This window comes from Triticum dicoccoides, chromosome 7B (assembly GCF_002162155.2).
Source record: "Triticum dicoccoides isolate Atlit2015 ecotype Zavitan chromosome 7B, WEW_v2.0, whole genome shotgun sequence".
Classification (NCBI taxonomy): domain Eukaryota; kingdom Viridiplantae; phylum Streptophyta; class Magnoliopsida; order Poales; family Poaceae; genus Triticum; species Triticum dicoccoides.
Window position 1 is genome coordinate 704,246,351 of NC_041393.1, and position 12,724 is coordinate 704,259,074.

Genomic DNA, 12,724 nt, shown 5'->3' on the forward strand with positions numbered 1-12,724 from the left:
GCTAATTCAACCAGGAAGTCGTCTTTACTGTCATCATGGGCTGCTCCATACACCGTAATGAGAGCCCAGACAATCTTATGCTTAATATCGTAAAGGTTGGCCTGCAAACAAAACCTACCAGGAGTCCACGAAATAACTTCTAAGGATTCTTTCTTAAAACCACAGAGGATTCCCCCCGCTTTTCCAATCGAAGGAATCCAATTCCAATCAAATTGATTCGCGGGGTCTATTTTCCTGATACTCTTAGGAAGGAAATTCTTCTTCATAGTCTCTTGAAGACAAAGGAAATCTAGGGAATGATCTTTTATCATGTCAGAGAAGCAGGCACTCATTCCTTTTTTGCCTGCTTCCCTGCAATTCCAAAAGATACCATTCATTTAATCACATTGGCTTTCTTCCCCCGCTTGGCATTCCTACCAGGGGGCATGGTAGGGCTACCACTACTCTGCACTGGGGCTTTTTTCTCTTTTTGACTTCTAGTAACAGGTCTAGATATAGTAACATTCACTCTCCTCTCCTTTTTTTCCTAGACCGAACTAAAGTAAAAGGTTCCTCATCCAGCTCATTCCCCTCACTCCATTTCATGTCCAGAGGAGTTTTGTCCCCTTTCCCATTAGTCAGCATCAGGATGTTATTATTATTATCATTACTAACATCCTTATCTTCCCAAAAATCTCTATTTCTGGATCTTTCCAGTTCTCTTAAAATGTCTATATTAGTAAAATCAGAATCTGGTATATCAATACCCATTTTAACAGCTCTAAGAATAAGCATAGGATCAGACAAGGCATCAAACGAGTTCTGTTTTAGATTATTACCTTCCATGTTTCTCTTCTTAGCCACAGCTGCAGCCTTGTCCTCCACCCGCTCCAGTTTACTCTGCACATTTCTCAAGCTGAAGCATAAGTTTTCCTCAGTGACCAAAGGAGGAGTGGAGATCACCTCAACATTCACATCAGGAGATTCCACCCTATATTCATTGACCACCTTCAGGGATGAGTCATGGTGTCCAACCACGTCCACAACCTGTGGCAGGGATTTAATCACATCAGAGTAGGATTTCACTGTTTCATTGCATTCAGGGTTGTTTTTAATAGGAGTCTGTTGTAGAGTAGTACTTACTTCCTCTTTCATATCCTGTTCATGTTCATATTTCATGGTCTCAATAAGCAGTGAGGTGTGTAGAGAGTCATCAGATTCGACACTCTCTTGTGATTCTCGCATCGGATCAGGCACTACATGCTGGGGAATGGGGAGAGATTTCCCCCCAAGCCCAGATGAAGTACTGCCCATTTGAGCATCAGGATTCACGGCCTTGTTGTTCTTTTCCTGTTTTCCTCCCTTATCTCCAGTAGGCACCCTCACCTCATTGTTCACACGATTAGGGTCCCTGATCAACACCTGTTCAACCTCATAAAAGAAATCATAAAAGTGTCCTCCCAGTACTGATTCTGCTATTCCAGGTATCGCATCAACATTTCTGCATCCAATTTTCACACGCACAGAAGCATGACGATGTAAGGTTGCATTATCGATCTCAAGCGGAATCCCCACCAGCGAGGCCACAAAAGCTACATTCCTCTCACTTCTCTTATCCAGTGGGATATTTATCACCCTCACCCAAGCCACTTCCATGATGCTTTTTGATCCCACAGCTGAGGACCATTGAGTGGCATGTATAACAGCCCCACTCGTTTTCAGAGTGACTTTTCCCACATAGCAGATTTGGGCAACCGCCCTAGGGTTAGGGAATCGCACTACATACACCCCAGGACCAATGGCATGTGCTGAGCAGCGCCATCCAGTAGCAAGGTAGTTAGAAAGGTCCAATTCCATCTGCCTAGTCGAAGTTTCCCCCTCAACAATGGTAACTACAATGTTATTGGCTCTCTCTTTAAGCTGATTAGCAGTGCATGAATCATGAATATAGTAAAATCCCTGCCCCTTCGACTGGAAGGCACACATTGGGGCAATACACTCCCAGGGAGCAAATGCCGTGCATACAGAAGCCAGGTGCCCTAACTTATTGCATTTCTCACAGAAAACTTGAGGACATCTAGCAGGAGGATGCTCAATCGACTTGCATATGGGGCAGGAGATAGGGTTCTTGGTAGGAGGCACCCGAGTAATGTTCTGCTTGCCGTGAGGACGACGGATCGGTGATGAGGTCTGGCCGCTACCCGTCTCCCCCGATGCCACCGTCGACTGCTGCTTCTCCACCCAGACCCCTCCATCTTGATCTTGGCGCCTGGTGGTCGCCGCTGCCTCCTAGCGTGCAGTATCCGCCGCAGCAGAGGTGGGGTTGGACGAAGCCGAGATGGTGCGGTCGCCGTCGCCGTCGCCCTCGCTCCGCCTCCATGAGTACTTGTTTTTGTCGCCGCCACTGCCGTTGCCACGGCCAGCATTCCTCCCCGCGCCGCGACCCGTGCCACGCCCTGCACGGGCCGCATCTGCGCCCTGACGTCGATCTCCCTGGAAACCACGCCCCGCATCATTCGCCATGGGAGGCGAGGTAGCAACCTCCGCAAAGGATCGAGGATCACCTCCAACCTTGCCTCTCCACCACCCCCACTCCTCTCTAGATCTCGATCTAGGGTTTTTTTCCGCCGTCCAGAGGTGGGCGAGGGCGGAGTCTAGGTCAAGCAGCGGGTGAGATGGGGATTTTATACCCGCATCGCACGCCCCTGGCCGAGGATGAACGCCAGGATGCGAACCCACGTGTCGCGCATCCGCCATGGATGTGTGGGGGCGGAAGGTCCCGCCCGTGTCGCCCCGAGCTTGGGTCTCCGTGGGCCGGGTAGAGCTGGGGCGACGCCGAGCCAGGGAGGACATGGGTAGCTGTTGTGTCGCCGGTGTATGGGAGCGTTGAGGTCGTGGATTTACAGGAGCTACGGTTGTTCGATGGCGAGCGTTGCATGCTCTGGCCTTCGGGGCGGCCGGCGGATCCCAAGCGGGCTACAGTAGGCGTCGTCCTGGGAAGAAGACGAGTAGAAGTGATCTTGGTCAAGAGGATGTGTCAAAGCTCGAGGCTCAGACGAGCAGAGGTGAGCTCGGGGAAGAAGGTGGCGACGAAGGCACCGTGGAGGTGTCCGCCCAAGCCAGGACGACCCCGATATCGGCTAGAGTACTTTCGCCAAATCAGCCGTGGGAGCGCTTGTGAATTGGTGACGACACGATGGAGCTCAGGGACATGGAGGCAGAGGGAAAACTCATCGAAGATGTGAGGAGGCCACGATCGCGTCCAGAGAACGTGCATGTTGGTGCCATGGGTGCCAATGCCAATCTCGACCAGGAGGCAACGGTTTTCCCTATTTTCAAAGGCATGAGGTGCTGTAGTTGTAGAGCAAGGTGGTTTCTCTGGCGTGCTCAACAAGATAGAGGGGGTAAAATGGCTAGGGTATTGGCTTTGGGAGGGAGAGGGTGGTGGAGTGAAGGAGGAAAGAGGTGAAGAGAGGCGGGAAGCTCTCTGCGCGTCACACTGGTGAGGTGGAAGGCGACTTGATTGGCGGGTCCCATCGGTCAGTGGGGAAAGGAAAAGAGAAAAAGGAATAGGTAGGGGAAACCGGCTAGACCTGTGACCCTTCGGGTTGGCTCCTCTTCTAGTCCCTCTGTTGCAAAATATAAGAATGTTTTTGACACTAGTGTAGTGTCAAAAATGTTCTTATATTATGGGACAGGGGGAGTATTTCTTTTCTTCATTATTCATTCCTTGGATTTTAAAGGGCTAGTAAATCATTTGTTGGTTCAAAACTATAGGTCCCAATTTGTAAAAATTCACATGTTTCATTTATACTATTTCACTCTACTGTGATTTTCTTTTAAGATTTTACAAAAGTATTTGACTACCATTTAAATTCAATTTCGTTCTTCCCTAAATTTGGATTTGAATTGTAAGTGGATGAGATATGATTACAAAAGCCATGATAGTTTATTGGAGGTTAATGGTAATATATTATCCCGATATATCAATTTTCATTAAGGGAATCATCACCAAGCAATTAAATTACAGTTCTAACAATTTTTGAATTTGAACAGTTATCATTTGATTCAAATACCAAAACTAATCCAGTAAATTTGAGATCAATCCTAGGGATTGGTTATGAGATGTAGAACTCGGGAAAATATGAGGTCGTTAGTTGGATGCCATTTTCTTCTCAACATTGAGCAGATTTGGGTATATTGCAAAGTTAACTTAGAGGAATTTTTTCACCATGCAACTATATGATGAGTCATGTTATGAGGTGCATTCTGATACATGATGATTGCAAACTCTCTTACTACTCTCGATCAACAGGTTCACAAGATGGGTCATTGCAGTTCCCTCCCCCTCCAGCAACACGGGGAGATTCGGCGCAAAAAGTAACTTTGGTGCGTGAGCTAGTGAGCCCTATATTTTGAATAGTGTTAAAACATTATTTTAAAGCTTGGAAAGATGTGCAGTGCATGCATTATTCACTATTAAAAGAAATGACCATTTTGTCAAAAAAGTTATAGCTCACATGTTCACTTACTTCATCGGCAAACTTTAAAATGTTTTTAGATAAACTATTTAAAGTAAGGTGCTCCAAGCATCCACTCTCGAGAGAGGATAGCGTAGCTCAGTTTGTCGAGTGGTAAAAAAACAGTCGAACCGATCTAGCACCTGCCGGCCTACCCCCATGGTCCTTGCCCTAAGAGCATCTGCGGTCAGGCACCCTAAACCCGTCTCAAACGCCTGGGCAGGCTGATCGGTCACAAAAAATCGACCCACCCGGACGCCTCAAACGGGTCTCAAATAATTGGACGGACCAGCACCCCTCATATCTAGCCTAAAAATATGGGGCGGTCTGAGCGCGTCCGCCACGTCGGCTCGGCCCAGCCTTGCCCACGCCTGTCCCATAAATATCCCCATCTGGAAAACCCTAGACCACAGTGAATTTGAACTCCACTTCACTTCCCTCTCCGTCCACTCCACTTTCGATCCCCTCCGAACGCATCCAATGGCCGGTGACCAAAGCAGCGCTGCCTCCGGTGGGGACTCCGGCTCCGATGACGACTGGGCTAGCCTGTTGTGCGAAGCGGAACCCAATGATGTGGAGGAGGTCACCCTCCGCATTGCATTGAAGCGTTCGATGGTCGACCAAGTAGGATCCGGCAGTGGCAGATCCACTTCGTCAACGCTCGGAGAGATGCGGTCCACTCGGCAAGGGGAAACGTCTGGCATGGGCGTGTCGGCACTCGGTGCTCCCTCCCCGATGGCATCAGGATTGGGTTGGTCGGCTCTCTCATCATCGTCCAGCTGGATGACCTCGGGTGGATCTACACGAATTTACAAACCAAGGAGATCATGAGAATTCTGTCAGAGAAGGCCTGACCATCTGAATCAGTTGGCATAACATACCTTTGGAAGTGGCAGCGTCCATCGCATCAGCGTCATTTGTGCCTGACTTGCGGGCGTGCGGGTCCGCTGACGTCGTCGAGGTGTCGTTCCTGCGGAAGTCAGAGAACACTCAGTCAGCAAAACCAAACCAGCACAAAAATAAATAATGGATTTACTAGAGCACTCACGTCGAGACCACGGGCACCGCCACCTTGATCCGAGGCACCACGACCTTTTGAGGCTTGGAGGGGATCTACTTGGACAACTTGGATTGCTTCTCCGCCGAACTCTCAGCCTCGACACGAGCACACTTCGAGCTCTGAGTCGCCAGACCAGAGACAGTCGGCTGCTGAGCCGCACTCGCCTTCCCCTTGGGGTCATGCAGCGCCTTGGAGCAGGGTTCCTTGGGAGCCTCATAGGACGGAGAGTACTCTGCCTCCTCCCCCTCCTAGAGCTCTCCTCCTCATCATCACTCTCGTCATCTTCAGATTCCTCTGAGTACCGTTGCTCAGTGTCACTCGTCACGTCTTCGGGCGACCAGTCCACCACTGGGATCTTGGAAATCATCTCCGGGAAATCCTGAAGGGAAAATTCATCGCAACAACTAAAGTCAGATACACATGAAACGATGCATGCATGGACTGACCGAGCATCATGTACATACCTCTAGGGGTTGGAAGTCTTTGGAATATGGAGGCACCCGCCTAGTCCCCTCGAGTTGTCTCAGGCGCATGTGATGGCCTTGATCTTGGCCCCACGTCTGTCTCGACAAGCTCCTCAGGATGCACTCGGGTGGGATCACTCGCCCCCTCGTACATCCACATCGGATGGACCCGGGCCTGCAGCGGCTGGATCCACCGAGTGAGAAACACCTCCAGCAAGTCCATCTCGTTGACGCCAGCGTTCACAACACTAATGAGAGCAGTGGACAAGATGTCGACCTCCGCCTTCTCCTCCTTCGCCACAGAGAGTGATGGAGGAGCCCTCACTCTCTTCGAGGAGTACGGTGCGAGGCCTGACCGAGTGTTGGCGCTGGGGACATCCCTGTAGTAGAACCAGGTGCCCTGCCACCCCTTGACGGAGTCAGGGAAGCTCATCTTTGGGAAGGATCTCCCTCCGCGAACTTGGATGCCCAGACCCCCGCATAGCTGAGTGACGTTGGTCTTCTCACCAGTCCGCGAGTCTTTCTTGACGATCATCGACCGACAAGTGAAGATATACTTGAAGTGGCCCCAATGCGGCGGGCAACCCAAAAATTCTCGCAGAGACAGGCAAAGGCCAAGAGGTAGATAATGGCATTGGGAGGAAGATGATGAAGTTACGCGCCGAAATAATCAAGAAACGCCCGAAAGAAAGGATGGGGAGGCATGGAAAACCCCCACTCAACATGGGTGACGAGCAGAACGTGCTTGTCCTCCTGAGGCGCCAACTCAACCTTCCCCACACCCGGGCGACGCCATCGTTCATGCAGGATCAGACCCTCCTCTGCAAGCTCCTCCAGTCACCGGGCCGAGATGTGCGTCGGGATCCAGTCCCCCGCCGCGCCGCCGGCTGCCGCACCGGAGCCAGATGAGGAAGCCTTCCCCACCTTCTTCACTTTCTCCACCTTGGCCGTGGAATCCCTTGCCAGCGCTGCGCAGTCGAGAGGAGGAAAGAGGCAGAGGAGCCGGAGTGAGGAGAAGGGGATCTGAGGGCCGGACCTCTGTCTCCAGGTCTTTTATATCATCGGACAAAATCTCTAGCCGGATCCCTCACCACGAATCCCTGGATCGACGACCCGTGTGAAAGGGCTTTGCACAGGACAGGCACAACACGTGGCGGGGATCGTGCGCACAAATTGAGGAGCCACACCCCCACTTTCCCACTAACGCATGATGTTACCTTTTTTATCGCGCGAACACGCAAATTGAAATCCCGAGATTTCTGGATGAATTAATCTGATTGATCGCCAGCGATTCCTTTCCTAAAAGGACGCGTGTCAGTCCAAATGACTACCCTCCACGGAGAACCATGCACTCGGCCACGTTAAACACCCGACTGAAGTCTTCTTCGGGATCGTTATGTGACGAGCTTGACGCCCCTCTACGGGTTCACTTGACCCTCTCGGCAGGCTCCAAGGCGCATGCCTCGTAAACCTGGACTTGTAGGAGGCCTCCGCTAGTGTTCCCCTGGGATACGGAGTGGCATCTCTCCCGAGAGTCAGAACACGCGCCGGCGTCGCCACTCGAGTTGTGATGGCATGACCTCACTCGGGCCCCTAGTCTATCTCCTCCGAGAGACAAAACGAATGGCACCAGGTTTTTTCTCGACGATTGACAAGACCTGGTCATCTGGGTGAACCTAAAGTCCAGAATCCGTTGTGTTTTCGTCTACTCCCTCTGTCCGCGAATAAGTGTACCTCTAGCTTTTGTCCTATGTCAAAATTTTAAATTTTTGACCAATTATACAAAAGAGTAGTAACATATATGACATCAAATTGATATATTATGAAAGTAGTACAATTCAAACCGGACCTAGTGATACTAATTTAGTGTCATAAATGCTGCTACTTTTCCCTATAAAGTTGGTTAAAGTTTTGAAACTTTGACTTAAGAAAAAAGCTAGAAGTACACTTATTCATGAATGGATGGAGTAAGGAACAACAAATCATGGTTGGAAAACATATTCCGAGTGCCCTTGCAACACTCGGACTCAATCGAAGGATCGGTTTGTTTGTCCTACGAAATCCCAACCGATTCGGGGGTTAATGATGTGGTCACCTATTACAGGTAGGGTCAAGGGCCCATCATTTGGGACCCACATAGGGCCCATCATCATCATCATAGGTAGTTCCCTGGACCATGACAGCATTCGGGTGAGTACATTAAGAAGTTTATTCAGACGGCTCTGCGGCACTCGAACGACCACACGTCACTCTGCTAATGGTCCACCACTCGGACGAAGAGGACAGGAGGGCGTCAAGGGAGCTGCAACGGTCGAGAAATCCTGTCATCCACTAAATAGAGTTATTGCTACCGTTATCTGTAACTGTTGTAGTAGAGGCTCATTACACTAGTAACTGTCTCATTCAACGGCATTAATTGCCTCAGCAGCGTGGGAAACATGGGGTTGCAGCGCATTTTATATAAGCCGCACCCCTCTCCATAGTCGGGCATGTCCAACCTGTGTAACCATATCCATCAAATCAAAGCAAGTCTCAGGGCACGAGACGTAGGGCTTTTACCATCACTGAGAGGGGGCTGAACTCATTAAACACCGAGTGTTACACCTATGCTGTAGCTAGTTTCTGCCCCTTATTCGTGCCCCTAGTCTCATTGTCAGGATCATAACCCCGACAGGGCACGAGTGTGAAAGGCAAAATATAAGGCATGCCCAGACAGTGCCCGCGGATGCGGCCGGGAGCGTCCGCGGGCGTTTGCGATTCGGATTTGTCCATTGCGGCTGTAGATGCTCTAAGGAGGAGGGCGGAGATGTTTTGGGTTTGCTAGGTGAGCCTCTCGCTACACATTCGATTGAGACGGGAGTTAGCATCGTGTCTCTTTCTCCTTGTATTTTTACATGAAATACGAACGCACGCAACACAGAAAATGCGGCACCTTTTCGTGCCTGGACAGCATTGCCGCGCCTTTCCGTAGCGTGCTGTCCCGGTCATGACACTGGCTTTGGTCCTCTCCCGCAAGTTAATAGCCATCGATCAGCTACCATTCAAAGATCACGCGCGCAGCTGCCCATTCATTCAACTCCCAGGTAGCAGCTCGCCTCCATCGCCGCGCCGTGCACGTCGTCCTAGCTCGCCAGGCTGACTAGCTAACTACTCATACACACATCCACCATTTCTAGCTAGCTAGCAGAAGCAGATACTAGGTGCCGACCGGCGGCCGGCAAGCGTTCAGGGAGATGAGGCTGGAGAGGGTGGTGTTCGCGCTGAACGGGCGGCGGTACAAGGTGGGCGCCGGCGACGTCCACCCTGGGACCACGCTGCTCGAGTTCATCCGCAGTTCTGCACCCAGAGGCCATTCACCGGCACCAAGCTCGGCTGCGGCGACGCTCACTCGCTCGCTCGCTTGCTCTTGATCCATGATTCTCTTAGCTTTGCTAGCCAGCAAGCACTTGGAACCTACGTGTTGTTGGCGCCGAAATGGAACTACCGAAGCACGGCGATCACCGGAGACACGATCGGCAAGGAGGAAGGTGGACACAGAGTTTTTCCGGGTGCTCGAACACCCCCGCCGCACGAACGGCTTCACTGTTTATCACCTCGAGCACGAACTCGATCTCCTCAGCGACTGACAAGGGGGGAGAGGGTCTTATACCCGAGCCCACGGACATGCCCGTGCAGCTCCACGACTCGCTCGACTCCCACTCGCCACGCCCCGCATGCCCTGGCTCGTGCGCGCCCATCGCGCTCTGACGCGATCGCCGCGGCCACTTCGCGCGCCCTACGCGGCCCACGCCCTGGTCCTACACCAACAGACTCGCGCACATACGCGCTAACCCACGCACACACGCACACCTACACTTGGGAGCGCTAGCACGCACCCAACCTTGCCCTGGCCCGAGTCCGACGCGCCCACCGCGCACGCTCGCGCGCACCGGCTCGCCAGACTCGCCACGGATTATTCCCAACATTCCCCCCCTAAGCCGTGGCTCAGAGGAGTCCGTCGTCCTCAACTCTGCCGTCCGCCAGCAGCGCCCGCTCCGCCGCCGGCGCCTTCCGCAGCTCCGGGCAGTCCCGCTTGAAATGGCCTCGTTCACCGCATTTGTAGCACCGGCCACGTTTGTTGCCGCCGCTGCCTGATGCCACACTGCGCGTGTCATCGTCGTTGCCGTCCCGAGCTCCCCCTTGGCGCCGCTCCCGCGCCCGCCATTGCGCCGCCGTGTACATGAGCTGGCCGTCCTGGCGCTCGCCGCCGCTCTGCCCGCGGCGCCACACACGCTCGTCAAACGCGCGCAGCCGCCCGAGCACCTCGTCGTAGGTGAGCTCCTCGAGCTCGCAGAATTGCTCGATACCGGCGACCACCGGGAAGAGACCGTCCGGCACCGTATCCATGAGCTTCTTCACCAGCTCGGTGTCGCTCAGCGTCTCTCCCAGGCCCGCGAACCTCGCCGTCATCCCCGCCAACCTGCCGGCGTAGACGTCCAGAGACTCGCCGTCCTCCATCCTCAGCCGGTCCAGCTCGCCGCGCAACATCGCCCTTCTCGCCGCGCGCACCCGTTCGGCGCCGACGAAACGCACTTTGAGGGAGTCCCATACCTCCCTCGCCGTGGGCTTCGCCGCCACCTGCAGCAAGACGTCCTCCGGCAGCCCCGACAGAAGCAGCGCCCTCGCCGTCTTGCACTTCTTCGCGATGACCGCCACGTCGTTCACCGGCGCCACCGCCTCCCACAGCGTGTGGGCATCAAGGATTGCCTGCGCCTTGATCGCCCACACGGTGTAGTTCTCCGGCGAGAGCATCGGCATGTTCATCGACACCGATCCGCCCGCGCCGCCGCCACCGTGTGGAACCAGCGCCATGAACTCCGGCGAGCTCCCTCACCGCGCCTCGTCGCCTCGCTCTGATACCAAATGTTGGCATCGAAATGGAACTACCGAAGCACGGCGATCACCGGAGATACGATCGGCAAGGAGGAAGGTGGACACAGAGTTTTTCCGGGTGCTCGAACACCCCCGCCGCACGAACGGCTTCACTGTTTATCACCTCGAGCACGAACTCGATCTCCTCAGCGACTTACACAGGGGGGAGAGGGTCTTATACCCGAGCCCACGGACATGCCCGTGCAGCTCCACGACTCGCCCGACTCCCACTCGCCACGCCCCGCACGCCCTGGCTCGCGCGCGCCCATCGCGCTCTGACGCGATCGCCGCGGCCACTTCGCGCGCCCTACGCGGCCCACGCCCTGGTCCTACGCCAACAGACTCGCGCACATATGCGCTAACCCACGCACACACGCACACCTACACTTGGGAGCGCACGCACGCACCCAACCTTGCCCTGGCCCGAGTCCGATGCGCCCACCGCGCACGCTCGCGCGCACCGGCTCGCCAGACTCGCCACGGATTATTCCCAACACGTGTGACTCCGGCAATTGCACTCGGTGAAGGGTAAAGCAGATGTGAAACCCTAGAATTATGTGTTGTATTGATCTGACCCTTGTGTAGGGTATATATAGGAGTACAAAAGGGGTAGAGACTTGGAGTACAAGACAACTTACATGTGGTTTAAAATAATTCTATCTCTATCTCTCCTTATCTCTAACTTAAACCCAATTATATTTCTAACATTCCCCCTCAGTCGTAGCGGGAGTGAAGCGGACGAGTACGACTGGATTTGAAGTCTTGCGCTTTTGTCGTCTTCTCCGCTGCGCTATCATCAGCTGCGTCTCTGATGGGTTGGCACCTAGGGCGGTGACTGCGTCCCCTTTTGGTGCCTTCATGCCTTCTCCTCTATTCCCTCCTGCAGTCACAGCGGAAGTGGCGTGGACGCTAGTGACGACGCGGACGCTGTTGACTGGAGTTGTTGCCGATGAGTTGCTGTAGACGTAGCCGTGTGGTCGATGTCGAGGTAGCCGGTCAGGGTGATGTAGTCGTGGTCGATGGTGTGGTCGTCCCGGATGATGAAGCCGCACAAAGCCGGAGGCGGAAAAAAAATGCGCTATGACAGAGCTGCAGACGTGGACGATGCACCTTGCGGATGTCAGAGGGTGCCGTCGGTGATGAGTCCGCCGGTTTTGCCAAGACCGGAGGAAACCCATCGAGCACACGTCGGTTTGGCCAGAACCGTGTGGCCATGTAGGGTCGTCACTGTAGTCACGCCATGTCGATGCAGTTGTGCCGTCGTGGATGACGCGGTCGATGCCGTCGTCGTGACGCGGTCATTGCCGTCGTCGTGGTCGCGTCTTGCAGAAAATCCTGTCAGAGGACGCTGGTGTCCATCTTGTGGACGACGCAACGGCGGTGTGTTGAAGAAGATGTTGGTGAAGACCACGTTGATGAAGACCTTGGCGATGAAGTGTCGGTGATGGCGTCGCAGCGGTGTGAAACCCTAGAATTATATGTTGTATTGATCTGATCCTTGTGTACGGTATATATAGGAGTACAAGAGGAGTAGAGACTTGAAGTACAAGACAAGTTACACGTGGTTTAAACTAATTCTATCTCTATCTCCTTATCCAATTATATTTCTAACAGCAGATCCCTTTCCTTCTTTTCTTGAGGGCGTCATGGTTCGAGTGCGGTGCTATCGGTCATGCGTACCATTGCTTTCTGTGATTTTTGGGTCGACATGCGTACGTTGTGGTCCAAGCGTACATCATTAATTTTAATGATCCAAGGACGATCACTGTCCTGACAACTCCCAGCACAAG